We start from the raw sequence: 27,497 nt of genomic DNA on the forward strand, positions 1-27,497 counted from the left end.
CAGAAAATGCCCCCCAGATATGCACACACCCCTGAATGCGCGCAGAAAATGCCCCCCAAATATACACACACCCCTGAATACATACAGAAAAGACCCCCAAATATACACACACCCCTAAATACACACAGAAAACATCCCCAAATACATACAGAAAATGCCCCACAAATATACTTCTACGCTCTTAAATATACATACTCATGCTCTTAAATGCACACACACAATGCCCCCAAATGCGTGCACACGCTCTTAAGTGCACACACATTCACACAAATACCCATCAAATCCGTGCACGTTCTTAAAATACACACAGACATACTGGTGCAAATCCTGAAATAGCACCCCTTTCCCAACCCCAGCACACAGCTACCGAAACATGTACTCACGTAGGATACAGACACTCATAAGTAGTAGCCCCTTCCCACATTCTCACCACCCATACAGAAATGCAAATACTCTCACAGGACACGGATTTAGAGACACTGATAAATACACAAATGCTCCGAGTGCCACACCCCAACACACACAAGCAACAACACCGACACAGATGAATGCATATACAAAAATACGCACAGGCATTCAAATACAGATACACAAACACAGGTATGTAGACTTTCACAGTATATTCACAGACACAATCAAACAAATACACACACACACACACTCACTCACTCACTGGCACACTCTCACTCTTAAGTAGACAGAGATGAGACACAGTTACCCAGATAAACATATTCGCACTTGGGCATGGCTACAAAATCAAAGCTGGGACTCCTTCAGATACATTGACTTGGTACATGAACACGCACAGACATACTCAGAAACAAAGCTGCATGGATACATGCAAGTACATTGTTAGGATTGCTGTGCAAGTTTCATGTGAGGGTAAAGCATTTTGTTTACGTCTTTCTTGGGCTTGAAAGTGAGCAGCTGCGGTTTCAGTCAATTTTTCATGCAACCCTCAATCAACACAGGCTAGAGATGAAACATGTTTACATTTTCCACCGGGACTTCAGAATGTGCAATATGTTGCTCCTTTTAGAGCCTACATTTCAGTCTGTGTGTATTTTCTGGACTGGGATGGAGTTGGACGCATATGTGTACAATTCAGACAGTGAATAGACTGAGTTGTATGTTTCTTTACAAAAACTATTAGCATGTGTATTCATCCTCTGTGTACTCGGCACACCAGTGTGTGAGGAGCTTTGCACGTGTCTCGGAGGCCCAACCTGTTTGGGAATACAGCAGTGTTGGCAAAGATTAATATTGTATTGCTCTGAGAGATTAATAGTTGTGGATTCCCTTTTGCTCATTTGGCAAGCTGGCACTGTTTGTACATAAGGTGAATGTGCTGTAACCCACGGTTTAGTTGAGGTAACAGTTTGGTCAGGCTGTGTCCCGGTGTTTCTCTTGAGTGAAGTGTGGCTTGGAGTCATAATGTGCTGTTAACAACAGGTGAGGTGAGATGCGATGTCTTGCATTATATCAGAAGCATAAAGAATATTGCTGTGCATTCCCACTTACCCTGAGCAACAAGGAAGCACGGAGTCAGTGATGCACAGTAGCTTTGTTGTTGGGATGGGAATTGTGTTCATGCTTTCTGATTGTGGTTCATTCAAACTTGTAGAATATCCTGGACTTCCCGGTCTGAAACCTCAGGCCTCTTATTCCTCTCGGTTCTTCCCACCGCCTCACAGACACACGTTATAAAAACATTTTTTCTGTGTGTCGTGTACATGGTGTGTAGCATGGCAGTCACGCTCTGTATTGTCTGGTGCTGAGAAGACGTAACTTGTAAAGAAATACAGTGATTGATCCTGAATAAACAGTGGTAATGTTAATAGACCATTGGTCTATGGGATTGCTAATTAACCTTCCAGTGATTTTGGAGGCAGATGTATCAAACCATGATAGCTGCGGAGTTTAAATTTGATTATTAGAGAACAAATCCAGAAACGGTGAACATGAAAATGATTAAGCTGTTGTTTTAAAAACCAATCTGGTTCATTTAAGGAAGGGAATCTGCCATCCTTACCCAGTCTGGCCTAGATGTGTCTCCAGACCTACAGCGAGGTTGACTGTTAATGCTCCCAGGAATGGCCTAACAAATCACTCCACTGTATTCAAGAAGATGGCACGCTGCTCCTTTCTATAGGAATGAATGCCTGGCCTTGCCATCAACATCCACGTTTCACGAATGAGTAAGCATAAAGTAGCTGTGCATCTGAATCTCAGACAGAAATTAACTCTTTGTGCCGACTCAGAACTGATTTTCAGCTCCTTCCTTGCCACTTGTCTACTTACGCTGTCTCGATCAGGAAGCTGTTTCATCATCCTTTACTCTCTGGAGCTGAGGACCTTGTAAATTGATTCAATAGCAGCAAATCCCATGTCTGTTCAATGTGTTTTTCGAAGGAATGGTGGGTGGAAAGTGTCCAGATCCCTGCATTTTCTAACGTGAATCCCTGCAAGGGTCAAACTGTTGGAGAAGAAAATTGGGAAAGTGCCAATTGTGGTAATCACAGGTAGATTTTGGAAGTGGATATCAGGGGATATTGTTTCTGGTTCAGTGTCTACAAGAAGCAGAGTGGATTTTTTCTTGTCTGCATTGACTTTATTTACAAATATCCCTTTTTAATCAATGGATAACTAAGTAAAAAGTTACACCTGTTTCTTCCCCCCCACTTTTTTTTCTTTCTCTTTTCCTTGGACTCTCGTTCTCTCTTGCTCTTGTGCACGCACGTACAAATTGTATCTGTGGATGGAGTGTGTTTTTGGCCACATCGCTTGGCATAAGCACTCAGAAGCTAAGAAGTGGTACAGTGAAGGACCACTTGACACTGAGCTCTCACTGAATGCCATGCATACACTAGCTGCTCCATCCAGAACTTCCTCTAAAAACAACCTGAATGTGGTGATGATTGATGTTGGTGTCTGTTGGTCGTCAGCTTGCATGGCACTCGGTGCAGAGTCTGAGAGATGGCTGAGTAAACCTTCAGTTGAACCTCTTAAAAACATTGGCCTGCCCCTGTTCCCCTTTTTAAAATTAAACATTGTAACATTTTCTCTTGGTGCATAGATCTGAAACCATGCAAAGCCTGGAGAGCATTCCAGGGCAGTCTTTACTTAGGAAAGAGAGTTCAGTTGAGCTGACATGAGAGTCTAGTTTGCTTTTATCAAGCTTAGCGCCATATCATCATCACCTTTTACTCCTTGACTACAGATTAGCCATGTACAAGGGCATCTACCCATCCTGTCAGCTGAGAATGGTGGTTATTGGGAAACTAAGGCAAACAAGAGGTGTCCCATGTATGGGTTACTCTGCAAAGTGTGAGCGCTGATGAGCAGTAACCTGACTGGGTGTTGCTCTAATGTCCAGTTTTTGCGATGAGTCGAAGAGACAAAAGTATCTAAGGGAGTCCCCTCCCCAAAAATAGGATCAGGGCAAGGCTATGATGTCACCCTGCCTGGAACATCCTTGTAATGCTCACTATGAAGGCTTGTACATGTAAAATGGTCGCTTGGGTGAGATTACAAATGATTGCTTATGCTGTGTAACTGTACTCCAGAATAAATCAGCATATGGGAGCATGATGAGAATTTTATTTGCACTAACATTATACAAGAATATTGGTTTCCAGTGGCTGACTAATTAAATTAATTTCTTGAATATTACTGAAGAGAGAGAGAGATGTTATTGAAGCTTTTCATCTTGCACTCCTCAGGCCAAATGCGAGATCATCCAATTTCAGATGATTAGACAAACTCATTACAGGAGACAAGGCTGCTGATTGGTAGGCATTTCTGCTTGTTTAAAGCATCCCCATAGAGAAAGCAATGGGGAACTGTAGGTTCCCAAGTAGCTCACTTCTGCTTCTGTTGCTGAGTTTCTGTGGCGTTTTTTAACCTTTCAATTTTGGTGATTGAGTTCTATGCTTCCATGCCTGTCTACAATGAGGGAAACTATAGTCCTGTCCAGCTGTTCTCCAAAAAATATAAAATCCTAAATTGCTTCCATATGAGGCAAGTCCACTGACCAAGTCTGTTCTTGGTAAGTTTGTTTTCAGCAGCTTGGTTGTAATTTTTAAGTGGAGCAGCTGATATCATGTGGGCAGGAACTCAATGGTTTTAAGCAGTAATGCCAGGCAATTTTTAAAAAATATTGGTATAGCTGAGACTCCATCCCTTTCTTTAGTACAACAGGGTTAGGGACCACCTGATGTCATTCATGGGGGTTAGGTGAGATGCTGAAGTCAAGCAATGACTGGCGCAGTTTCTGCAGGTTGTTGCTGCAAGCTAGCTGGTATTTGTCATAACAGCGCGCTTTAAGAATCTCTCAAAACCTTGCTAATGTCTGGTATGTGAGCTGACAGAGGTGTGTCACCTGGAAGATGTGGAAGGCTGTTTTGTACATGAGCTAGTTTATTTGTCTTGGCTATGTTCTTAGTAATTGTTAAGCAGTGGGAAGGATTTCACAACGAAAGGAGAATATGGTGTTGGAAATGTTTTGACAATCTGCTCTATTGATCATTGAGCTATGGCGTGGAAAACATTTTGAATTAGCACGAATCCTTTGATCAGAGCGGTCAGAAACAGGGGCTCTGTCTGCAGCACCAATTTGAGAATTCAGTCACAAACTCTGATTGCCTTTAATGTCCGTTTGCAAGGGCAGTGGATGTGTGAATGGTACAGATTTACATTAGTGTTGGCATGCACGTGTTTAAGGAAGTCTGGAGGCTTCAGGCAGCAATTGGGATTTAAGATATGTCACCTCATAAGGGAAGGGAAGAGCCTGTGAACTGTGGAAGCATGCTGTAGGGGAGATGATGACACTGTTTTATATGGGGTTCTTGTGCTATCCACTCCAGAAATTTCAGCCTGTAATCTTGGGCTGACCCTTTAGTCCAGCCCTGAAGGAGTGCCACACTGTCAGAGGTCCTATTGTTCACATGAGATGTTAAGTCAAGAACTCTGAGGTTCATAAAAGAGCTGATGGTCACCAAGCACAGGAGTAAGTTCTTGGTGCTTTGGACAACATTTCGAACAACATCAATAAAACCTGGTTATTATTTCTTTGGGAACTTGCTGTGTGCGTATTGGCTGTGGTGTTTCCTACGTTACAACGGTGACTGTATTTAAGTATTGCATTGGCCACTGAGCTTTGGGAAGCTGTGTGGTTGTGAAAAGTGCTTTGGCAATGCATGTCTTTCTGTGGTGCCCTTGGGTGCACATCTACATCAGAGACTGCCTAGATCATTTTCTGCAGACACTGTTGAGCCAAAACTGGGAGCATGTCAGAAGAGGGATTATCTCAACTGTCATGTGTGTTCCACATCACGTCTTCAGTCAGTGCAGCTAATGATCCAAAGTGGATCAGTCAACAGATGTAATTCGCAGATGGTGATTCAACACAAAAATGATAAATATTGAAGTTAAGATCATACAAAAGGAAGGATGTAAGATTTGAGTTTAAATCTGGGGGAAAAATAAACCCTTTTAAGGGAGGGGTTAGTGACAGCAAGACTTCCCCTGCAAGGAGCAATGTGCTTCTTGGTCAGTGAGCAGAATAATGTAAGGTTACCACCTTGCCTGTTTGTTGAAGCAGTGTTTATGTAGGATTGTTTTGAGTTCATTCAACACGCATACACTGTTACGGAGCCTGTTGTGATCCACTGACGTAAGACGTTGGCTTTAATCAACCCGATGAATACAGCAGTGAGTGGGATGCACTTCGAGACGGTGGGGTTAGAAACGAGAGAGATACGGTCAGATCTTTGATGGTTGGGAGATGAAATTCAACGGTTATTGATTTGGTTCCTACTTTGTGCTAAGCTTGGCCCCTGGGAGTCATCGATGACAGAGTCAATATTTAAGAGACATCACAGGCAACCCTTAAACTGTGCTCAGAGTGCTGGTTCCAGCAGAGAAATTGTGCAGAATTTACACAATCAAAAGATGCCCATTTCTACCTCTGTCACTGCAGTTCCCCCTCAGTTCATCATGCCTTCATTACCTCTAGACTCAACTATTTCCACTGGCCTCTCTCCCATGATTTTCTGAGAAATTTGAGGTCATTTGAAAACCATTACCCGTGTCTTACCTTGATGCATGCTGTGTTTTCCCATTGTGCATGAACACGCTGACTGACAGTGGATCCTGGTCTAGCAACATCTTGACTCGAAAATTCTCATCCTTTGTTTCCAAATCCCTGCATGACCTCTTCCTTCCTTCTCTCCGTCGTCACCTCCATCCTGACAAATCTCCAAGATATCCATCTGCACTGCTCTAATTATAGTTGTTCATTTACAGTCAAGGTGCAGTGTGAACACTCCTTGTAACGAACAGGTCTATCACTGTCCATGCCCTGCTCCTTCCCATAGTTCAGGCGTAACGATAATTGTAAATAGCGCGATTGGCCTGACTGAGCTCGGGCAGAGTGGCATAAACAAAGCTTTGACCCAGAAATTCCCTCTTGCTCCCTGTCACAAACTGACTGAGAGAACCCAGTTAGTAACAGTCCATTTTTGCTTTGATTCAGCTGTTTCAAGAGATGGCTCAGATCTCAACCTGTGCAGTTGTACCGCTATGAAGTGGCCTCTTCAGATTTTGCACACAGATTTCACTATTAACTCGACAGAACTTGGAAAACCAGAGGAGACAAGTGATCTGGTCAGCATTAGGCCATTGACTGTTTTGGAGAGTTGCTTCGAGGCTCCCTTTCGCCAAATTAAATTTAAATGTGGATTCAGTGCTAGTGCCACTCCAACTGTTTTCTTTCCTCCCCCTTCTGACTCTGTTTCTGGGCTAATGTATCTTGCCCAAGAAATGTACAAATGAAAATCAGCAAGGTATTTTACTGAGCTGCATTCAAACACTGGTTTGAAGGGTGAATGGCCAGGCTGCTTTCCCCATTAAGCTGTGAAACTACCACCATCAAGCCTCTTCAGTCCTTTCTAGGGTAGGGAAGGGGCTTTAGGCCTTTACAGCTTGCTGGTCAGAGTGTAATTCAAGGGAAATCTTATTCCTGAAGCAAAGAATCCCTACAGTGCAGATAGAGGCTATTCAGTCCATCAAGTCTGTACTGACCCTCTGAAGAGCCCCACAATTATCATAGCTAACCCACTTAGCCTGCACATCCTTGGATGCTATGGGCAATTTAGCATGGCCAGTCCATCTAACCTGCACATCTTTGGACTGTGGGTGGAAACTGGAGCACCCAGAGGAAACCCACACAGTCATAGGGAGAACATGCAAACTCCACACAGCCCGAGGGTAGAATTGGACCCGGGTCTCTGGCGCTGTGAGGCAGCCGTGCTAACCACTGAGCCACCAATATTAAGCATTAAGAGATCTGTTCCCAGTCCTGGTTCTGTGTCATCCTGTGCTTGTAGACTTGGGTTGAGACATCTTGCAATCCAACCAGCAGAGTTTTTTATTCATTTTTGGGATGTGGGTGTCGCTGGCTGGCCAGCATTTCTTGCCTGTCCCTAGTTGCCCTTGAGAGATGGTGGTGAGCTGCCGCCTTGAACCGCTGCAGTCCTCCTGCTTTTGGTTGACCTACAATGCTATTAGGGAGGGAATTCCAGGATTTTGACCCAGTGACAGTGAAGGAGCGGCAATATATTTCCAAATTAGGATGGTGAGTGGCTTGAAGGGGAACTTGAAGGTGGTGGTGTTCCCATGTGTCTGCTGCCCATGTCCTTCTAGATGGAAGTGGTCGTGAGTTTGGAAGGTGCTGTCTGAGGATCTTTGGTGAATTTCTGCAGTGTATCTTGTAGATAGTACACGCTGCTACTACTGAGTGTCGGTGGTGGAGGGACTGGATGCTTGTGGATGTGGGACCAATCAAGTGGGCTGCTTTGTCCTGGCTGGTGTCAAGCTTTTTGGGTGTTGTTGAAGCTGCACTCATCCAGGCAAGTGGGGAATGTTCCACCACACTCCTGACTTGTGTCTTGTAGATGGCAGACAGGCTTTGAGGAGTCAGGAGGTGAGTTACTTCCTAGCTTCTGACCTGCTGTTATCACTACTGTGTTTGTGGTGAGTCCAGTTGAGTTTCTGGTCAATGGTGACTCCCAGGATGTTGAGAGTGGGGGATTCAGTGATGGTAATACTGTTGAATGTCAAGGGACGGTGATTAGATTGTCTCTTACTGGTGATAGTCATAGCCTGACGTTTGTGTGACACAAACATTACTTGCCATTTGTCTGTCCAAGCCTGGATATTGTCCAGGTTATGTTGCATGTGAACACGGACTGCTTCAGTATCTGAGGAGGCGTGAATGGTGAACATCCCCACTTCTGACCTTATGATGGAGGGAAGGTCATCGAAGCATCTGAAGGTGGTTGGGTCTAGGACACTACCTTGAGGAACAACCGCAGAGATACCCTGGATTTGAGATGCTGATCTCCAACAACCAAACAACTCTGGTCCATCGATCTAGGCAGAAATCCTGCAAGATATTAATGGTGACAACTGAGCATTGCTGGTTTCTTTTTTTGAGGTTTGAGTTGGTGATGTTATGAATTTTATTGGAATGTGAACAGTTAACTACCTTGATGCTAAACGCTGTCATGATAGATTTGTCCTCTGACTCATTGCTTAGGCACTCGGAAGTCTCCTGAATGTGCAGTCAGGTGTCTTTTTGATTTTGTTTCTTTTTCACTCTATCTCAGTTTTTGATTTCACATTTCTTGGCTGCTTTCAGTTGAAACGTGGAAAAAGGATATACTGCAAGATGGGCCTAGCTGAACAGTGCTGATTTCAGGCTATTGATTGCAGCCATTTTGCTGTAGGCCTCGTGTGACTTTAGCCTCCCAGCTAATGTATTGTGGGGCCCATTATCACTTGTTTGTTACATTGCTGACAGTCTGAGGTTTCTGCTTTAGGACTGTATCTGTCACACTATTAGTATTCCTGGTCGAACAAGCAGGCTAACAATTCACCTGAATGGTCCAAAATTTGGGAGTAATCTCTTGCTCTTCAGCAGGGGTCAACTATTCCCTGAATGTCATGACTAACTCCCCCATGTTGTAGTGATCAGGAGACAAGGTCCAAAGGCTGTAGATGGGTGATGACGATCTCTGGTGTGAAGCCCAGGTCCTGCACGGGAGACGAGACGCGTTGAATCTGTCTATGGATGTGACTTGTTTCCCATTGACTGTGCTTGCCTATTGCTAGGTGTCCCAGTATCCCATGTCATTCCCAGGGTGCAGTGGGTGAGCACACATTTTCTATCACAGGGGGTGTGAGCGGCAGTGACGGGACAGATTTTCCATTTCTCCCCTGTGGAACAAGAGGATGCCAGTCAGCTCCTCAGGCTTTCTCCACTCCATTGTCAACCTTGACTTCATGCTCTTGTCTGACGAGAACTTCACAATCTCTCATGCTCCAATTGACCCACCCACAACATTCAGAGCCTTCCGCAGGTAGGGGGATGGGGAAGAGCTTGGAGATTTTTGCTACCGTGTTTCTTGTAAAAGTACTTTCATTATTCTCTGAAATGCCCTTACATCTGTAAATTATGTTGCCTTTCTTACTGATTTCTCCCACCAGGGTATAAAGCATTTTATGCCCTCTATTGAGTCTCACTGTCATTTTAAACACTGGACAGCGGGAGGTCATTCGGCCCATCATGTCAGCTGTCCAAATGAGTGACGTACCTAGTCCCATACTTTCGCCATCTCACTGTAGCTCTGCATGTTCTTCCTTCTTCTCATTCCTTTTTGAATGAATCCTATGATGACCTGACTGCAATCTTCTGAACATGAGGGTCTGTAAGCCAACTTGTCTTCCTAATTTGATCTTCACTAACCCTTTGGTATCATTCTGCTGAATCTGCACTGTGCCCACTTCTGAATCAGTATGTCCTTCCTGAGGTATGCGGTGCCCAGAAAGCAATTATTATCGACAAAAGTTATGAACAAGGCTCTGTACAAAAAAGCACAGATCTCACCCCTTTGTAATCCTGTGCTCAGCGATATTGGGGAATCGTAATCTGTGGAATTGCTTGGAATGGACCCACCTATTCACGTTGCAAGCTCTTTGATATGATAACCAGCTTCCAGCCAGATATCTAGGATATTTGGGCAGTGACGGAATGGGATCCAAATGTTCTGTTTACTGAGCAGTGGTGTCAGCTGCTGTGTTGGGGTTGGGGGGAAGAAAAGTGACGTTTCTAAGTTGAGTGACCAGCTTGCTGAAATCTTGGGGCATTTTCTTTGCTACACAGTATGCACAGCAATATTGAGACATCAACTAGATGGTGTGCTTGAAGACTAAAGGTTGCTTTGTGGCTTCACCTCCCCTTCAACGAATTCACGTCCTGATTTGAGCCCGCACGTGTTGTTATCGTTGGTCCTTCTGTCATCTTGTTTCCTTACATCTCCCGCTGTGCTGTAGCTCTCTGCTGGTGCTTTGTAAATGGAAATGCCTTCAATTCATATTTAATGAAAATGGCACTGAGACATTAAAGTTTAAACAGCCGTCTTTGCACTTATGGTAGTGACTCTGAAATGAAGAGTGTGTGTGTAAGATTAAGTTACGTTGTACACTGGGACCCAAAATTCCAACAAAGTTGTTTGGAATCATGAATAGGAACTGTCATTGTATTTTGTTTGTCTTCTCTTTCTCTGGGTTAGAATATTGTAAGGGTACAATGTATTGAGTGTTTCTGCCTGTATATTCAGTGCTGAGGGAGTGCTGCCCTAGATGAAACTGATAGTTGAAGTGGCGTATAAACGCAGCTTAATAACTGCACACTGATTGCAAGAACATAGGCGAGGTTACTCGAATAATTCATAGTATCTGACTTGTGTGGAGTCCTGCTTCCTTTTTATGGAATGTTACCTTCAGTTTAAAAAAAAAACTGCTGCAAATTTACCACGTGCAGCGCTGATGTTACAACCTGCCACTTTTATCTTCTCTCTCGCCTGGCCTTTAATTTGAACTGGGTGCCTGTTTGTAGTTGCATGTCGTTCATGACACTGCCCAATCTAGTGCCCAGGTCTAAGGGGAGTTCTTGGTGGTCTGCTTTTCTTTTTACTGGCACTGTTCACAAGAAACCTGAATGTCAAGGCCACACTATCTTCCTACTGGCAATACATCAAATCAAATGCAATCATGAACATCGTTCTGAGGTCGCACCTCCCCAAATCTGTGACCTGTACCAATTTAGGAGGACATCCGCCCTCTGCAATTCCCTCTCCAAGCCCCACACCATTCTGAATTGGAACTATATCCCAGTTCCTCTTTGGATGCTTAACAACTTAACCCATTTAGATTGGAGACCGAAATTGCATTCTCCCATGAGGCATGGCACGAACAAAATTCCATCAACTATCAATTGACTTCTGCATCATCTGTCCTAAGATGGAAATGCAAACTTATTGTTGATATAGCAAAGTGGATTGTGCTGAAGAATAGTCGTCTACGTGGCCAGCCAATGGGCTCACGTGTGTCAATGTGTAGGGAACATGGGGCAGAATTTAAAATTCCTCCCCTAAGGGGCAGGTGGGGGGGAAATACCTGTAATATTCTCCAGATGGTCTCTGACTGGCCTGTTGCCCATCCCCATCCAATCTCTCTGCAATATTACTGTTTTTAATCAACCTGCTTGGACATCTTTAGACACTGCCCTGGAGCGGGTGGCACTGAAACCAGGGTCTCCTAGCTCGAAGGTATGGACACTACCACCGCATCATGCAAGCCCTTCTCCACATGATGGTATGCTGTGATGGGGGAGGCTTAAGTCTGCTCTTGGCCCATTTCAAGCTCCTTGAGTGACCATCCGTGGACCATTTCTGCCCAGCCTCAGTATTCCCGCAGATTTGAGGGTTCAGGAACTTGAGACGGGGCCTAGGAAATTGCCTTGCCCCGGGCCTGTTTGGAAAAGAGGAAGTCCCCTTTTCAGCACTGATCTATCTGCTGCCCCCAAACATGTCCCTTGTCAGCAGTACCCTTGCATCCCACCCCACCCCAACTCCCCTGCCCCCCTGAGACTCCCAACACTTACCTCCTGGGATTTGGCTTCTGGGCACTGTGCATCAATCCTATCCTTTGTAGCTTTGGGTACTGTAGGGTTGATGGGGCTGTTGGCCAATCAGATTGCTCTCTGAGGTGAGACTTCTTGTTGAGAGAGTTAGCAGTGTCATCTCCAGGTAGTTCACACTTGATAAACAGCTACAAGGCAGGCTGGTATTGTTGCCAGCTCTTCAGATGGTAAGAGGGGCATTCCTGAAAATCTAAGGCGATAATTCTGGTTTGTCTTTTCAAGTACTCGCACCTCCCTGCTGCTCTGCCCAGAATTGGGCGTAATGGGCCCAGGAAGGGATGGTGGTGGATGAGAAGGATTCACTTTGAGGTGAGACCAAGTAGAATGGACTTGCGTTCCCTCACGTTTAGAATGAGAAATGATGGCCAGGATTTTTCCAGTGACTGCTCGGTCGTTAATCCAGAGTGGATGGGTGTTGCGCATGGCTCCCTGTGGAATCCCCATTGTGGCAGACTACGAAGGAACTGTCCTGGAAACATTCCTCAATCTGATCATCTCCATTTTAAGTTGGAGGATTCTGCTGAAAGTAAGTGAATGGTTACTCGGGAAAGACTACGCTGTTAAATACATAGTCTTAACTCCCTGGTGACTATTCGAGTGACCCCACGGTTGTCTCACCCATAGCCCAAGCTACATTTTATCAGACCCTGACCTCTCACTGTATCTCTGTCTACCCAACCCTCCCTCCCATCTCCCGCCATTCCTTGGAAAATCTGACTTGATCCCATTGAAACCAGTATGGTGCTACAAGGGACTAGTACAGGGTTAGGTGTTGAGTAGCTGGGAAACCTAAAGCACAAGGGACATGCTATACGGTTAAGGGTGTGGCTGTTGAGGACCAAGGTAATGAGAAATGTCACTGTGCCGGAGGATTGTGAATCGATGGAATTGAGTCATCGATGTACAGCATGGAAACAGACCCTTCAGTCCAACACATCCATGCTGACCAGATATCCTAAATTAATCTAGTCCCATTTGCCAGCATTTGGTCTAAATCCCTCTAAACCCTTCCTGTTCATATACCCGTCCAGATGCCTTTTAAATGTGGTAATTGTACCAGCCTCCACCACCTCCTGTAGAAGCTCATTCCATACACGCACCACCCTCTGCGTGAAAAAGTTGCCCTTTGGTCCCTTTTAAATCTTTCCCCTTTCAACTTAAACCTAGTTTTGGACTCCCCTATCCTGGGGAAAAAGACCTTAACCATTCACCCTTTGCATGCCCCTCATGATTTTATAAACTTCTATAAGGTCACCCCTCAGCACCTGATGCTCCAGGGAAAGTAGCCCCAGCCTAATCAGCCTCTCCCCGTAGCTCAAATCCTCCAACCCTGCAACATCCTTTATCTCGAAGAGCTGTGGAAGCTTGCTATTGAAAACGGGTTATTAGACTGCAATTGTTTTGGGGCACTGGGGGAATCAAGGGATCATGTAGGAAGGTGCATTTGAAGCACCATGTCCCTACGATCATTTTCAAATGGTGGGACAGTCTTGAGGGGGCTGAATGTCCACCTCCAGCTCCTACGATGAGTATCCTTCTGGGGAAGAAGCTGTGGGAAAATGAGCCATCTGGGTAATTTTGCTCCTCCGACGTTTTAGAGTAGACGGAAGGGGAATGTGGCTGGAATAAAAATCAAGTTCTGCAAACAATCTGTGTGTGTGGAGAGGGTCGTGGCGTTTGGGTCAATGACCTTCTGTTTATTTCCAGCGACAATATTGCTGTGCTGCTGTGCGGCTGTGCTCTGGCCGAGATCTGATTGAAACACATTGAAGAGCTGTCCCAAATCTGTAGCTGACACCAAGCAACCCCGTCTATAGCTGAATGGCTGATCACTTTCCTTTTCATGCCCTGTTAGTGGGATCTCATGTACCTAAACAGCTGCCAGGCCCTGCAAGATGCTTTTGAGAAATTTAGTAAATGCATACTTTTTTTTTTCTGCTGTTGATTATTGTGAGAATTTGCACTGTACTGTAACGAGAGCCGTTAATGCCTGTGTCCAGCTATCGAAAGGGAGCTTCATTTTTCTGTAACAATAGTTACTGAGCGAGCTCAGTTAGTGTTTTTGATGCACCATTGCGTATACAAAAGGGAAGAGTTTTAAAAACAGGAAGGTGCTGGAAATGCTCAGCAGGTCTGGCAGCCTCAGTGGGGAGAAAAACAGAGTTAATGTCGCGGGTCGGTACCCCTCCATTGGAATGAGAGGCAGAGGATTTCGATTGTGCTGCAGTCTTCCTGCAACATGTCAGCACTGGTTTGATGCAAAAATGACGTACTGCTTTTGAAAGCAGGTTAATTAGCAGCTAACTCCATTTAAATACCCACATTAATGTGCAGTCAAGCCCAGCCCAGGCTTCCTGCCCTACCTCCTTGAGTGGTAGCTGAATTTTACAGTCCGCAAGCCGTGTAGGTGTCTTGCCATAAACCTATATATGCCTTTAATGCGCAAGATGAGGTTATTAAAATGATTCCACGGGCCTGAATAAAACATTGATTAAAAACACGATGGAATGAGAATGAATCATTTATGTCGAACATCTTCCCAAAGAGGCCAACAGATTTCCCCAGGCTTTTTGGCCAACCCCATGTGCATTGCAGGTGAAGGGCATAAAACTGTTAGGAAACATTATCCAGCTCCTAGAAGATAAGCCTGCCAAAAGCAGCTGAGTGTTTTCGAGCCATGTTCCCCTCTCCACTCACTGCCGCCACTCCGTGCCACTTTGTTTCGTGGTGACGGCCTGGATGCTGTCGGTTGTGTCTTTTTGAGTTGGCCTCATTCATGACTTGCTAAACACTTTGATAATTGTGTTCTCCCCTCCACCACTCCTCTTGTTTTTTTTTCCCTCACTGGCGTGGATGAGAAATCATTCAAGGTGTAGTAACGGTTGGGCTGTTTCACTCATTATTTTTCTTTCCTCTCTCATTCTCTGACTTGTGCTATGTTTTTGCCCTCCCTCGTTCTCATGCCAGTAATTGTATGTACCACTGCGACGAAGGGCTGGTTGTGATTAAAAGCCATCATATTTTTGTGGTGAAGAAGAAACAGCAAACATGGCTTCAGGCCGTTGTCTATGGACAACACGTGTACTCTTCTGCTTGGGAGCAAAACCTGGTGCAGGTTGACCCGACGGCATGTTGGACCTGGAGTGGGTCACTACTGAGCTCACATTGACCTGATCTACCCCACTGGCGCGCACCTCGCTCAGCTCCTGTGGCCCTGAATGTGTCACGTACACTCACTACCTGCCACCATCTCTGTTTATCAGTGACGATATTCATCCAGCCTTTTCCCCTGGTGAATATCTAACTTTTGGCTGGGTTCCCTCAAGCAGGAACAGTTGAAGGTAGAGGAGCTGATGAATTGTCACCCCTCTTTGTGCCTTTGCATTTGAAGCTGACTTAAAAGTGGCAGATGCCAGGGAGGGCTGAATACAGAAGTTGAGGTTACTGCCTTGTATACCTTGGGAGTGACTTGAACCCTTCTTACAGGGTGGGCTGCAGATCAAAAGGGAGATCGACTTGGATTGTAAAGGGGCTGGAATGAACTCCAATGATGGATAATTCAAGACATTATTATGCTATTGAGTGCTAAGATTCTCCAAACCAATGAAATGGGACAGGGATGCATTTATACCTGACTTTTCCTTTGACCTGACACTTGTCAGTATGACCCAGTACCTACAGCCTCATCAATCGTAGATGTGACCAACTCTGCAAGTGAGCCTTACTGCCTCTCTGGATTACAATCTGGATGTTATATTGATGTCTTCAAAGCCCCTGACCTTAGATAGATATGGAGGAAGGGTATAGAGCTGCAATGGTGCTACCTGCAATGTTTTGTACCAGCGGTTGTGATGAAATACCATTGACCTGAAATATTGGGGCCAAATTGAGTTACATTTGCTGGCAGATAACCCATTGGGTTCAGTTAGAATTTGGATTTCCACCCCATCCATCATCACCGTCTCTAAAATGGAATTCAACTGATCAATGATGCACCTTGTTTAACCAGTTCTGAGAGCTTTGAAGTGGTCATCAGGGTATTCAACCTGGTGGGTGTCTATGCTAATCACTGCCCTTTGATAGCAATGTCCTGTTTACATTAAATAGTAGGCAGTTACTCCGCAATGTTAGTTTTAAACCCCAGAGATCTATGCCTGCTGAAAACCTGAAGGATTTTACATTTGATCCTGAATTGAACTGATCTGAGTGCTAGGGCATTACAGTTAGATATTCAAAAGGCATTTAATAAGATATTGCACGTAAGATGACTTAAGATAAGAGCCCAGAGGATGATGAAAGAGCTAATGAATTGGAATGGCTAACAAATATAACAGAGATTTTGGTATAAAGCTGGGTATTTTCAAGATGGTGCCCTGTAACAAGTGAAGTGATTGAATGGTAGAGCAGACTCGATTGACTGAATAGCTTACTTCTTCTCCCAAGTCTTGCGGTCTTATGGAGTGCCACACCGATCAGTGCTATGGTCACAATTATTTACGATATGTATTAATGGCTTGAATGATGGAAGTGAATGTACTGTGGCCAGGTTTGCAGATGATGCTAAAATAGGTAGGAAGGCAAGAAGTGAGAATGACACAAACTTACAAGCGGATATCGACAGATTAAATGAGTGGACTGGACTGATACAGTATAACGTGCGGAAATGAGGGGCTTTTAACGGGGAAGGGTAGGGGGAGGGTTGATGGCAGTGTTGTGCAGGGATAGTATTACTCACGAGGTTGTATATGCAAAGGGCTAGTTGCACATTCCAAAGCAAAGTTGTAATGATGACAAGGGAAGCTCTGACGACGCAAAGCACAAGTTTCTCAATGGACTGCGCTGATGCCAACATATACATGGACTGTGATACATGATAAGTTTACAAAAATGTTTTGTTTTTCCAGATGGGGTGTCGGTTTCTCTGTCCCCATACGGCAATGTTACAGTGCCATTTTTCTTCTCCAAAAGTGGTTTTACATTTCCATTGTGAAGGACCAAGCCCTATTCCCCAGAGCATTGGCCATTTTGAAACACTTCGAGGAGCTCAGGTTGCAAACATACACACAGCATGACAGAGTGAGGCCAGATAATAATTAGAAACAGCACAGTTGAGTTAAGGACAGATAAAAACACTCTACATGGATTCCATGCATGCCTGCCTCATTTTATACGTCCTCCCTCTCTTCCCCTATCAATAGCCCACTGGATTCCTGCACATCACCTGGAGTTGGCACAGAGAAGCAGTAGCTCACTTCAAAAGGATCGTTTCCAGTAAGACAGTGCAAAGCAACTAGCCTGAAATCATTACTCTCCCATTCAGCAATGGAGATAACCATACAGCCTCAGATACAACAAGGGCCAAAGCAAATAGTTTCCATTTGACTCACTATCTCTGTTTTGACCCTTGTAGACCATGTGTAAGTTGTTACGTTACTCTGGTCCTAATTACTTGCACCATGTTTTGTGCTGCCTCTTTTTGTGTACACCGCTTCCTGTCTAGGGATGATTGACTTTGTTGCGGAGGAAGGGAAGGGAAGCTGTTTATTTTGCAATCTCGAGAAGAGAAACTTTTTTTTTTAAAAATGTTCTGGCAACGCGCGCTGGTTTCTGTTGCTAATTATCTTCCTTTTTGGCCTCTGTGTGAATGGTGTTTTGTCAACATGCTTCGTTCGACGGATACTTGTGACCAAAGAGGACATCGTCGGATCTTCAAAGGCATCTGTGTTGTCGCTGACCCTGTTTTTTTTTGGGGGGAGCGGGAGGTTGGGAAATGGCTCCATCACCCCCTTCTTTCCCCCAAAAGTTCTCCTCCCTTCAGCTCCCTGAAGGTTAAATCAATTAACAAATGGAACACCCAGTTCACCCCATAGTGTGGGTTTTGTTCTGGTCACCTGGGTATGAAACTGGAAACGTAAATCGCTGCCTTTCATAATGACCTCCTGGTTTACATTCTGAAATAGGCAGTTGATGTGCAATTCTAGATTTAACACCCCAGACCCATTTGATCCAGTGGAGTCGTGTAAAGCATGAAAGGTCCTGCATCGGTATTGACCTGTGCTGAGTTTAACTAAGCCTGGAGTCTAATGCCACCTGCTCTACTGTAAGGCCAGCAACAACAACATGCATTTACACGGCACCTCTGGCAGAGGAAAACATCTGTGCTTTATTTTTAAGAATATAAAGGAGTTGGTCGTTTGGTCCCACGAGTCTGCTCCATCATTCAACAAGGCCATGGCTGGTTTCATCCTCAATTCCCTCATTTTCTTCTGGCCCGCCATATTTCATAATTCCCTTGTCCAAAAATCTATCGATCGCATGCTCAATGACTGAGTAGCCACAGCTCTCCAGAGAGAGAGAGAGATCCACAGATTCACCATCTCCCTTCAGTGAAGACATTTCTCCTGATTTGAGTCTTTAAGTGACCCACCCGTTATCCTGAGCCCATGTTCCAGACTCTCCAACTGGGGGAAAATAACCTTTCGGCATCTACTGTGCTGTGTCCTCTTTGAAATTGTATACCTTTTTTTTGTTGCTGAAATCTCTAGGACAAGACTCTTGAAGTTTTGTCAGTGATGTAGGTGTAAGGAGTGTCTCACGGGAGAAGGGAGAGGCGGAGCATTTTAGGGAAGGAATTCTGTAGCTAAGCTCCTGAAATCACAGCCGCCAATGTCTGTGCAATTGATAGAGGCTGCAGAACAGGGACGTTGCAGGAGGATTGGAGCAGGTCTCAGAGATGAGGAGGGATGAGGCCACAAAAACAGAAGTTGCTGGAAAAGCCCAGCAGGTCTGGCAGCATCTGTGAGGGGAAGAAAATCAGAGTTAACGTTTCGGGTCCGGTGACCCTTCCTCAGAACTATTTGCAGAGTTTTAAAAACCAGGCGGGAAAACACAACAGCGCTTCATCGGAGGCTGCACTGATGATGTTACCCAGCTGGGGAATGAAACATCTGCGGAACAACAAACCAGCTTGGCGAGCCAGCCAACCACAACAACTCTCTGTACCCTGTTTCCACTTTGTCCCTAGACCCTTTGATCCCTTTAGCCCTCTGAACTATATGTAACTCCTCATGAAAACTGCCAGTATTTTGGCCACGTTTGCTCTGTATGGCAGAGAATCTACGCATTCACCACTTTCTGGCTGAAGAAATTTCTTCTTGTCTCAGTCCTAACTGGCCTAGATATTTTCAAACCAACTTGTTCCGAGCTGTTGTCCTTAGACTATGAGCCTGGTTCTGGACTCCTGAGTCATTGGAATTGTCCTTTTGTGTTTACCCTATCTAGTGCTATTAGAATTTTACAGGTTTCTAAGTCACTTCCATGACTGACAAGTAGACAACTCCCAGGTGAGGGAGCTACTGCTTAGCCTTATGATCTGGGCGGTATAGTAGAAACTAGAATGATGTCCCCATCTCTTGTTTTGTTGTTAAGTGGCTGCCATAATAAATTGGCCAATTTTGACACAAGTCAATGTAAAAATCCTATCAAAATGCAAACCAGTCACTCCTACTGGCTGGAAATATTCTGTCTTTTTCATGAAGTTGCACCCTGTCTTGATGTACTTAAGAAGCAGTGACAAATTCGACTTGGTTTTATCGCAGATACAACCAATTGCACTCTGGCCCTTTGGATAAAACATTTAATAAAAGTGTGAACAGTCTTGCTTAGTCAACAAAAGGTGGTCGTATTGGGAAAGGGGACAATGAACATTTTGTAGAATTGTGTGGAACTTGGGAAGGGCACTTTGACCTTGGGTTATGGGAGGTGAGATAGAGCCTGTCTTGTCTTGGTTCTTCCCATAATTCATTGATGCCCCGAGAGGATGTGAGCAACATGTAACACCTGCAGAGGAAGTATTTGAAGAAAACCAGCAGGACTTCGATCGGAAATTGCAACCCACATCTTTCTTTCATTGATGGATGGCATTCCTCAGCTGATAATTTATGGGTCCCAATCAGACTGGAACTCACTGGTTGGTAGTTTAGGATTATATAAAACCAGTGATTTGAGTTTGGAAAAAGAGTCAGCTTGTCAATATTAAAATGCATGAGAACGGCACAAAATTGGCTGCTTTGACTTCCAGGGGCTCAGGGCACATAAGGATAGAATGCAAGATTAATGTGGACTGGTCACATTTATTGTCAGTATGTACACAAGTATGGTGGTGCAGGATTTCACCCAGCGCCTTTTTCTATCAGGTCCAACGTGATCTGGGATCATGATGACATAGCTTCTTACGCTCAGCAGGTATTGCCAGAGTTTAGATATAATTAACCCTTTATTCCACAGGAGGTGAAATATGCCTGTGTTAACGTTTTGTCTCGTCTCTATTCGTCAGCACCCTCCATGAGTTAAACTGTACTAGGTGTTGCTGGCTCCAAGTTTAATTCCCCCCTGTTAGCAATGACTTTATGTTTGACTTCCATGTCTTTAGACTGGGAAACTAGAATTGGCCATCTGGTGCTCACTGCTAGCTATTGCCCAGTCTCCTCCTGGCTGTCAGTAGCAGAGCTACCAGCTGGGCACCTAATGCCATCAGTCATAACGTTCCGCATCAACGTCATCAAGTGTCTCTTTCCACATGGAATATTGTTGACTTTTTCCTCTTTTTGTTCAGCAGCCCCACCTTCCTCCCCCTCTCTTAAAGTCTTATGTTCAGATTCCTCTATGGCCCCCAGCAATCATTTGGGGCCTCAACTGTAATTATTGCCCCTTCTCATGTAAAAATTGGGATGGGCAATGGTCAGTGGGCTATTGGCAGTGGGTTTCTCACTGATCACTGCCAGATTTGACAGGGTGACTGAGAATGGAGAGTCCGCCTGCCATCCCTACCACACTGCCTATGCACCCATCCTCCCCAAAGCACAGAGGGGCCACACATCGACAGCTGATTACTTCGACGTTTAAGGTGATACTCATGATCCACCTTTTGTCTCTGTTAGACCGTGTGTGCAGTTTAGACTGAAATCCTTTGGCGTCCCACTTGATTAAACTTCAACGGCAATGCTGGGGTGACTTTTCTCAGTCCGAACCTTGTAGATAAAGCTGAAGACCAAACAAAACCGTTTGTACTCATTGCTTTTTAATGTAATACTGAATTAGTACAAAAAGGGGGAATAAGTGATTTAGTCAGAAGTGCATTTCATATAGAAATGCAGTAGCTAAATTTATTGTTTCAGCTTTGAAATCAGGGTCAGGGTATTTGCAATTTGATTCGGTGTAATGCTATGGATTACAAAGGCCTGAGCAGCAGCTGGAAGTCTCAGACCTGTTGTATGTATCTTGCCTTTTAGAGAGTTCACCTTCAAGGAGCCCATGTGCTCTCTGTATGCAGTATGGCAACTCTGCCTGCTAGTTAGCTACACAGGCACGCAGAGACCCAACACCCACATGCCCACCCAACTGGTTTGCTCTAATGTCTGCTTCACAAGGTGTTTGACTCTTACAAATAAACTAACCTGCGGAGTTAATCAGTGACCAGAGATTGATTATTCCCATTGACGTGACACACCCCAGCAGCTACTTACCGTAAGGATTTCAGTTCAGACAGTGTCGAGTGTTTGTTCTCCATTAGGTCCTCCTGAACAGTGGAAGAACACTTCAAGTTGTGCAGATTTGAGTTCCAGTCAATGTGTGACTGTGGAAGTTGAGCCAAGATTCATTGTTTATGGCTGTGTGACGGCTCTTGGTGGTTTTTAAGCTTGGTTTGCGTGAGGTTTGGCCCAGCATTTTACACCAGGGGTAATCCTTCCTGCAGTCACATCCACATCATCATGTGTTGGGGAAATCTGATGAAGGTTGTCTTTCACTAATCCAACAATATCCCACATCCCACATCCCAGAACTATTGGGAAGTCTCATTCTGACAGTCCAAACTGGGTATTAAACTTGCGATGATGTGTTCGCTCCCCACGCACTTCAATTCCTTATTGGTCAATACTGCGATGTGAACTGTAGTATGGTGCAGTACAGAAACTGGCTTTTCAGTCCATTAAGTCTGTAATCAAATGGCACTCAGTCGTTCCCACTCCGCACCCACTCCACCCCATTCTTTTACCCAAATCCTCCTGCCACCTTATTGCATTACAGATCTTTGCCACCCATTGTTTAAAGAAGCTTTTTTTCCTCCTGTCACTATTGGATATTTTGTCAATCAGTTGAAATTAAAGCTGTCTGCTTACTGATCCTTCCGCCATTGGAAATGGCTTTCTCTGTCTGAACCGTTTATCATTTTAATCACTTTGATCAAATGCCCTTTTGGTCTCCTCTGCCTGATGGAGAACAACCCCAGCTTCTCTAAATCATCCACGTTGCTGTAGGCCTTCATCCCTGGGATCGCTCCATGAACTATGTATTCTGTTCAAAGAGAACCCTATTTAGGAACGACCCATGGTGTCTCATTGACTTGGATTTAAGAAGCCCTTTAGAAACCCAATAATGCACGTTCCGGTTCAGAATTTGGACATTAATTGAAGAGTTTCCTGGAGTAGGAGACGGAGGATATGCCGGGAACTGAGTATTGGCTGAGGGAGTAACTCAGCTGATGTTGGAGATATCTGACTGCAGATGTCACCGTAGTTCTCTTATTAGAAACGTAGAGATACTTACAGTACATTCCTTCAAATAACACCATGCATGTGGATGAAATTAATAACAAACTTTGGCTATATTTAAAATCCTTCTGTAGAAAAGAGCACACTTTATGTAAGTGTGATGATCTTCCTTTGTACTGTTTTCCTTATGCCCACGTGTGGAGTTCATTAAACCTAGTTATTAGCTACTAACCAATGAGAATCTTATGCCCAACTGTGTTTACATGGTCAGTGCTGCAGTCCTCCATTGTGTCACCTACCTCTGATTCGTGAATACTGACCCCTAGCTCTCTGCTGTTTCTTGCAGGACACCAGTTGGTGAAGGATAATACAGAAGCCAATCTTTATTCCGTCTAAGCATCTACCTCCTAACTCAACCACACAACAGCTTCAGTTAGTGCCTCTCTGTCTGCTCAAGTGAAACCCCAATTGATGCTGTCCACCCACGAAATTAAATACAATTTTAAATATTGCTAACATCCACCACAGGAACTCTTCATGTCGATGCCTTTCTTTCCCCTTCCTGACTGGCTGTAATTGCAGGGTTATTATAGCGTAGAATGAGGCCATTCAGCCCATTGTCCTGTGCATTTCACTTGATACCATTCTACTGCCTTCTCCCTGTAACACTACAGTTTGTTCCATTTTAAATGCTTCGGTGGAACCAGATAATTAACTGCAGCCTGTTATCCTCCTTGGGCTTGTTACTTAAGCGGGGCTGGGGAAAACAAACACAATAGTGTCACACCCCATTGTCCTCAGCTGTAAGACTGAATCCTGTCGGCTCATTCAAATTGGCCCCACGTTTTCTTCTTATACCGTGTTTGGGCGGAGTGAGGGTCCCAGAATTCAAAAGCGACTGTCGTCTTTTTGATGCTTTCATTTTGAGACTAAGCCACGAGGCCCGTGGTTCTCACTGTTGTGCCCCACCCCTTCCCTGGCGTCATTTCTATTTCTCTTTCAAATCGCTGACATCCCTCAGGCTGCGATGATCTTTCTATCTGAACATTTTGAAATTTACACGCTACACTGTATGGTTTCTTTCTGTGAGAGGTCTGAAAGCTGGACACTATTATCCTACTGACTCGAGGTGATTGAAATTTGACATTTGTCTAGCAGCAAGCAAGATCCTCTTTTCCTTTCTTGTTTTGAACATTGAGTTTGAAATACCTTTGTAGCACTCCAGGCATGTCTCAGGTGTTGCATGACTCAGGTCTCTCATGCTCACAGTGACTCCTAGTAATCCTCGCTGAAGGCTACGGAGGTGGATTTAATTTTGTTCTCAGTACCAGCCTCTTTGAATGAAATTTAATACACCCGGGAAAAGAACTAAAGGAAGTTTCAAGTCTGCTAAGAAGCAGGACAGGAGTTCTGCCTCATCGTTGATTTTACGATCAAAGTGAGCCCCTGAGGGTTACTGGTAGCAGAATTCATATGGGGGAATACAATACTGAGATCTCCCTGCCATGGGCAAACCCTTCAAAAGGAAGATCGAAGTGTTCTTTCAATGAGGTGGATGAGGAGTGTTAACTGAAATAATGGCGCAGTTAGCACAAACTGACCAGTTGTGTACAAGCTGATTGAAGTTCAATTAGGGACAGCTTCCAAGTTATTGCAATTAGAGACCAGAAATCTCCATACCTGAGACTGTGTGTGTTTTTTTTTTTTGCAGATTATAAGCTGGTGCTGCAATAGATTTATTTTAAAAATAGATGACAAAGCACTTCTAAGTATAAATGGAACCTTCATGCAGCAAGTATGGTTAGAAATGAAAATGCTTTTCATTTATATAGCAACTTTCATGACCTCAGGATGTCCCAATTAATTTGACTGCGAGTGAAATAAGTGTCAGGTGCAAAGACTGTTGTAGTACAGGACCCAATTTGTGCACCGCAAGTTCCTACAGTCAGCAGATGATCTTTTTTTAATATTGTTGAATTGCAGAATTAAATGTTTTCCAGGGCAATATGGGGGATGTTCTTGCTGTTTGAAAAAGTGTCATTGGGATCTTTGACATCTTTCTGAGATGGCAGACGAGACCCGCTATTTAATGCTACATGTGAAAGACGGTGCATTCTTAGTGCAGCACACCCTCAGTGGAAAGAGGCAATATATTCCACACTGATGCTCAGAGTCCAGGGTGTTTATAGAGAGCTGAAACTCTGTTTTCGCAGATACTCCCAGACCTGCTGAGTTTCTCCAGCTATTTCTGTTTTTGTCTGTTTCAGATCTCCGTTTCTTTGTTTTAATTTTGTGGAGATCTTTTGTGGATGTCCTGGGAGTGTTGCTGAACAAAGAGAGCTGGGGTGGAGGTTCGTAGTTCCTTGGAGTTGAAGTTGCAGGTAGATTGGATAGTGACGAAGGCGTTTGGTACGCTTGCCTTTACTGGTATTGAGTATAGGAGTCGGGAGGTCATGTTGTGGCTGTACGGGACATTGGTTCATCCACTTTTGGAGCATTGTGAGCAATTCTGGTTCCCCCCCTTCTCCCCCTCACCATAAAAGAAGGATGTTGTAAAAATAGAAAGGGTTCAGAAAAGATTTATGAGGATGTTGCCAGGGTTGGAGGGTTTGAGCTGTAGGGAGAGGCCGAATAGGCTGGGGCTACTTTCCCTGGAGCGTCAGAGTGACCTTTATAGAGGTTTATAAAATCATAAATGGCATGGATCAGTAATTATGCAAGTTCTTTTCCCCAGGGTGAGGGAGTTCAAAACTAGAGGGCATAGGTTTAAGGTGAGAAGGGAAAGATTTAAAAGGGACCTGAGGGGCAACTTTTTCACGCAGAGGGTGGTGTGTATTTGGAATGGGCTTCGAGAGGAAGTGGCTGAGGCCACTTTAAAAGGCATCTGGATGGGTGTACGAATAGGAAGAGTTTCGAGGGATGTGAGCCAATTGCTGGTAAATGGGACTAGTTTTATATAAGATGCGGGGTCGGCATGGTCAAGTTGGACCGAAGGGTCTTTTTCCATGCTGTATACCTCTGTGAGTTTGAGAGTGGTCAGTTTGAAGTTATCAGCGGCATGCTTTGGCTGTTGTGTCCGTAGTCTTCACAAACTGTCTGGTTGGAGGGAGACCGTTAGCACCGAGATGAGAGGATAGGTCAATGACTGAGAGATAGTAAGAACTGCCGATGCTGGAGTCAGAGATAACACGGTGTGGAGCTGGAGGAACACAGCAGGCCAGGCAGCATCAGAGGAGCAAGGAAAGCTGACGTTTCCGGTCAGAAGAACGGTCCCAACCCGAACTGTCAGCTTTCCTGCTCCTCTGGTGCTGCCTGGCCGGCTGTGTTCCTCCACCGACACACCGTGATATCTAAGGTCAATGACTGGATCTCTCTCTGGTGAACTGATAATGTGGGGTGTGAAAGAATTGGATTCCAGATCAGAAAATGTCATCTTGTCTTTTTTCTCCATGCTTCGACTTGCTAAAACTGGCTGACCCATTCTGTGAAATCCACTCACTATCCGCTAACTCCACAAGATCAAGGCTTTTGTGGCCTAATCTGGCTTTTCAATATCTCTGTGTGGTTACCTTACGGTGAAATCGTTGATTTAAAGTTTCCAATTAACTTCCTTTGGCAAACATTGCCAATTTGCTCAACTTTTCTGAAGTTCAATGTCTAGTGAGACTGTTGGCTGCTTTAGTTATTGAAGTTAATGACTTTTTTGTGTTTTATTCGAACTACCATTGTTTACACTGGCCTCTGGCTGGATCTGAACATTGAGTAGCTTCAACCACATCTATTGCAGTCTGTCCCTGTTGTTACTGTCTTGACTTACCCAGCAGGGTTACGACTGTGATGAAGTGTGCCAAGCCTCAACCAATTTGAATTCTTTATTGTTGACGAATCTGGATTGGTGTCAGCTTTCAGTTCATTACAAGTGGTGATCCTCCCTGGTATATTAGGAGTTTTACACTCCAAGCTGGGCGGTAATGTGCCCAAGCTTGTGATAGACTTTTGCGTTTGCATTCCCCATGACAACTGGTGGAGTGGAATTTAATTTCTGCCAACTAAAAAGAAATCTATATTCAAAGCTAATAGGAACTGCCGATGCTGGAGAATCTGAGATAACAAGATGTAGACTGGATGGGCACAGCAGGCCAATCAGCATCAGAGGAGCAGGAAAGCTGACATTTCAGGTCTGAACCCTTCAGAAAAATGAAATGGGCGAGCAAATCTGTCTCCAAGGGTAATTTGGGTGGTCAAGGAGGCTGATGACCCATAGACGAATTGAAAAGACGAGCTCCCTGCATCTTTTTATCCTCTACAAATATTTATTCAGTTCCCTTTGAAAGATGTGTCTACGTCTTTCTTTTAATCCAGTCAAACAGTCCACTCTGAAATCAAACCACTGTTCTTACGTAAAAATGTCTTCCTCATGTTGGATCGAGTTCTTTTGTCAATCACCTTAGACATGTGCCATTGGATTATCAACCCAGCAGCCTCTGGAAACTGAGACAACAAGGTGCAGGGCTGGATGAACACAGCAGGCCAAGCAGCATCATAGGAGCAGAGAGGCTGACGTTTCGGGCCTAGACCCTTCATCAGAAAAGGGGGAGGGGAAGGGGGTTTTGAAATAAATAGGGAGAGAGTGGGAGGCGGATAGAAGAGGGATAGAGGAGAGGATAGGTGGAGAAGAAACAAACAGGTCAAAGAGGCGGGGATGGGGCCAGGAAAGGTGAGTGTAGGTGGGGAGTTAGGAAGGGGATAGGTCAGTCCAGGGAGGACGGACAGGTCAAGGGGGTGGGATGAGGTTGGTCGGTAGGAGATGGAGGTGCGGCTTGAGGTGGGAGGAGGGGATAGGTGGGAGGAAGAACAGGTTAGGGAGGCAGGGACGAGCTGGACTGGTTTTGGGATGCGGT

At 44.7% G+C, this 27,497-nt stretch overlaps 1 protein-coding gene across 1 annotated transcript in view; it reads left to right on the forward strand.

The window, feature by feature from the left end:
- ahr2 (aryl hydrocarbon receptor 2) overlaps positions 1 to 27,497 on the forward strand; it is a 138,234-nt gene that overhangs the window by 872 nt on the left and 109,865 nt on the right. The window lies entirely within an intron of this gene.

This window comes from Rhincodon typus, chromosome 7 (genome assembly GCF_021869965.1).
Source record: "Rhincodon typus isolate 14 chromosome 7, sRhiTyp1.1, whole genome shotgun sequence".
Taxonomy (NCBI): Eukaryota; Metazoa; Chordata; class Chondrichthyes; order Orectolobiformes; family Rhincodontidae; genus Rhincodon; species Rhincodon typus.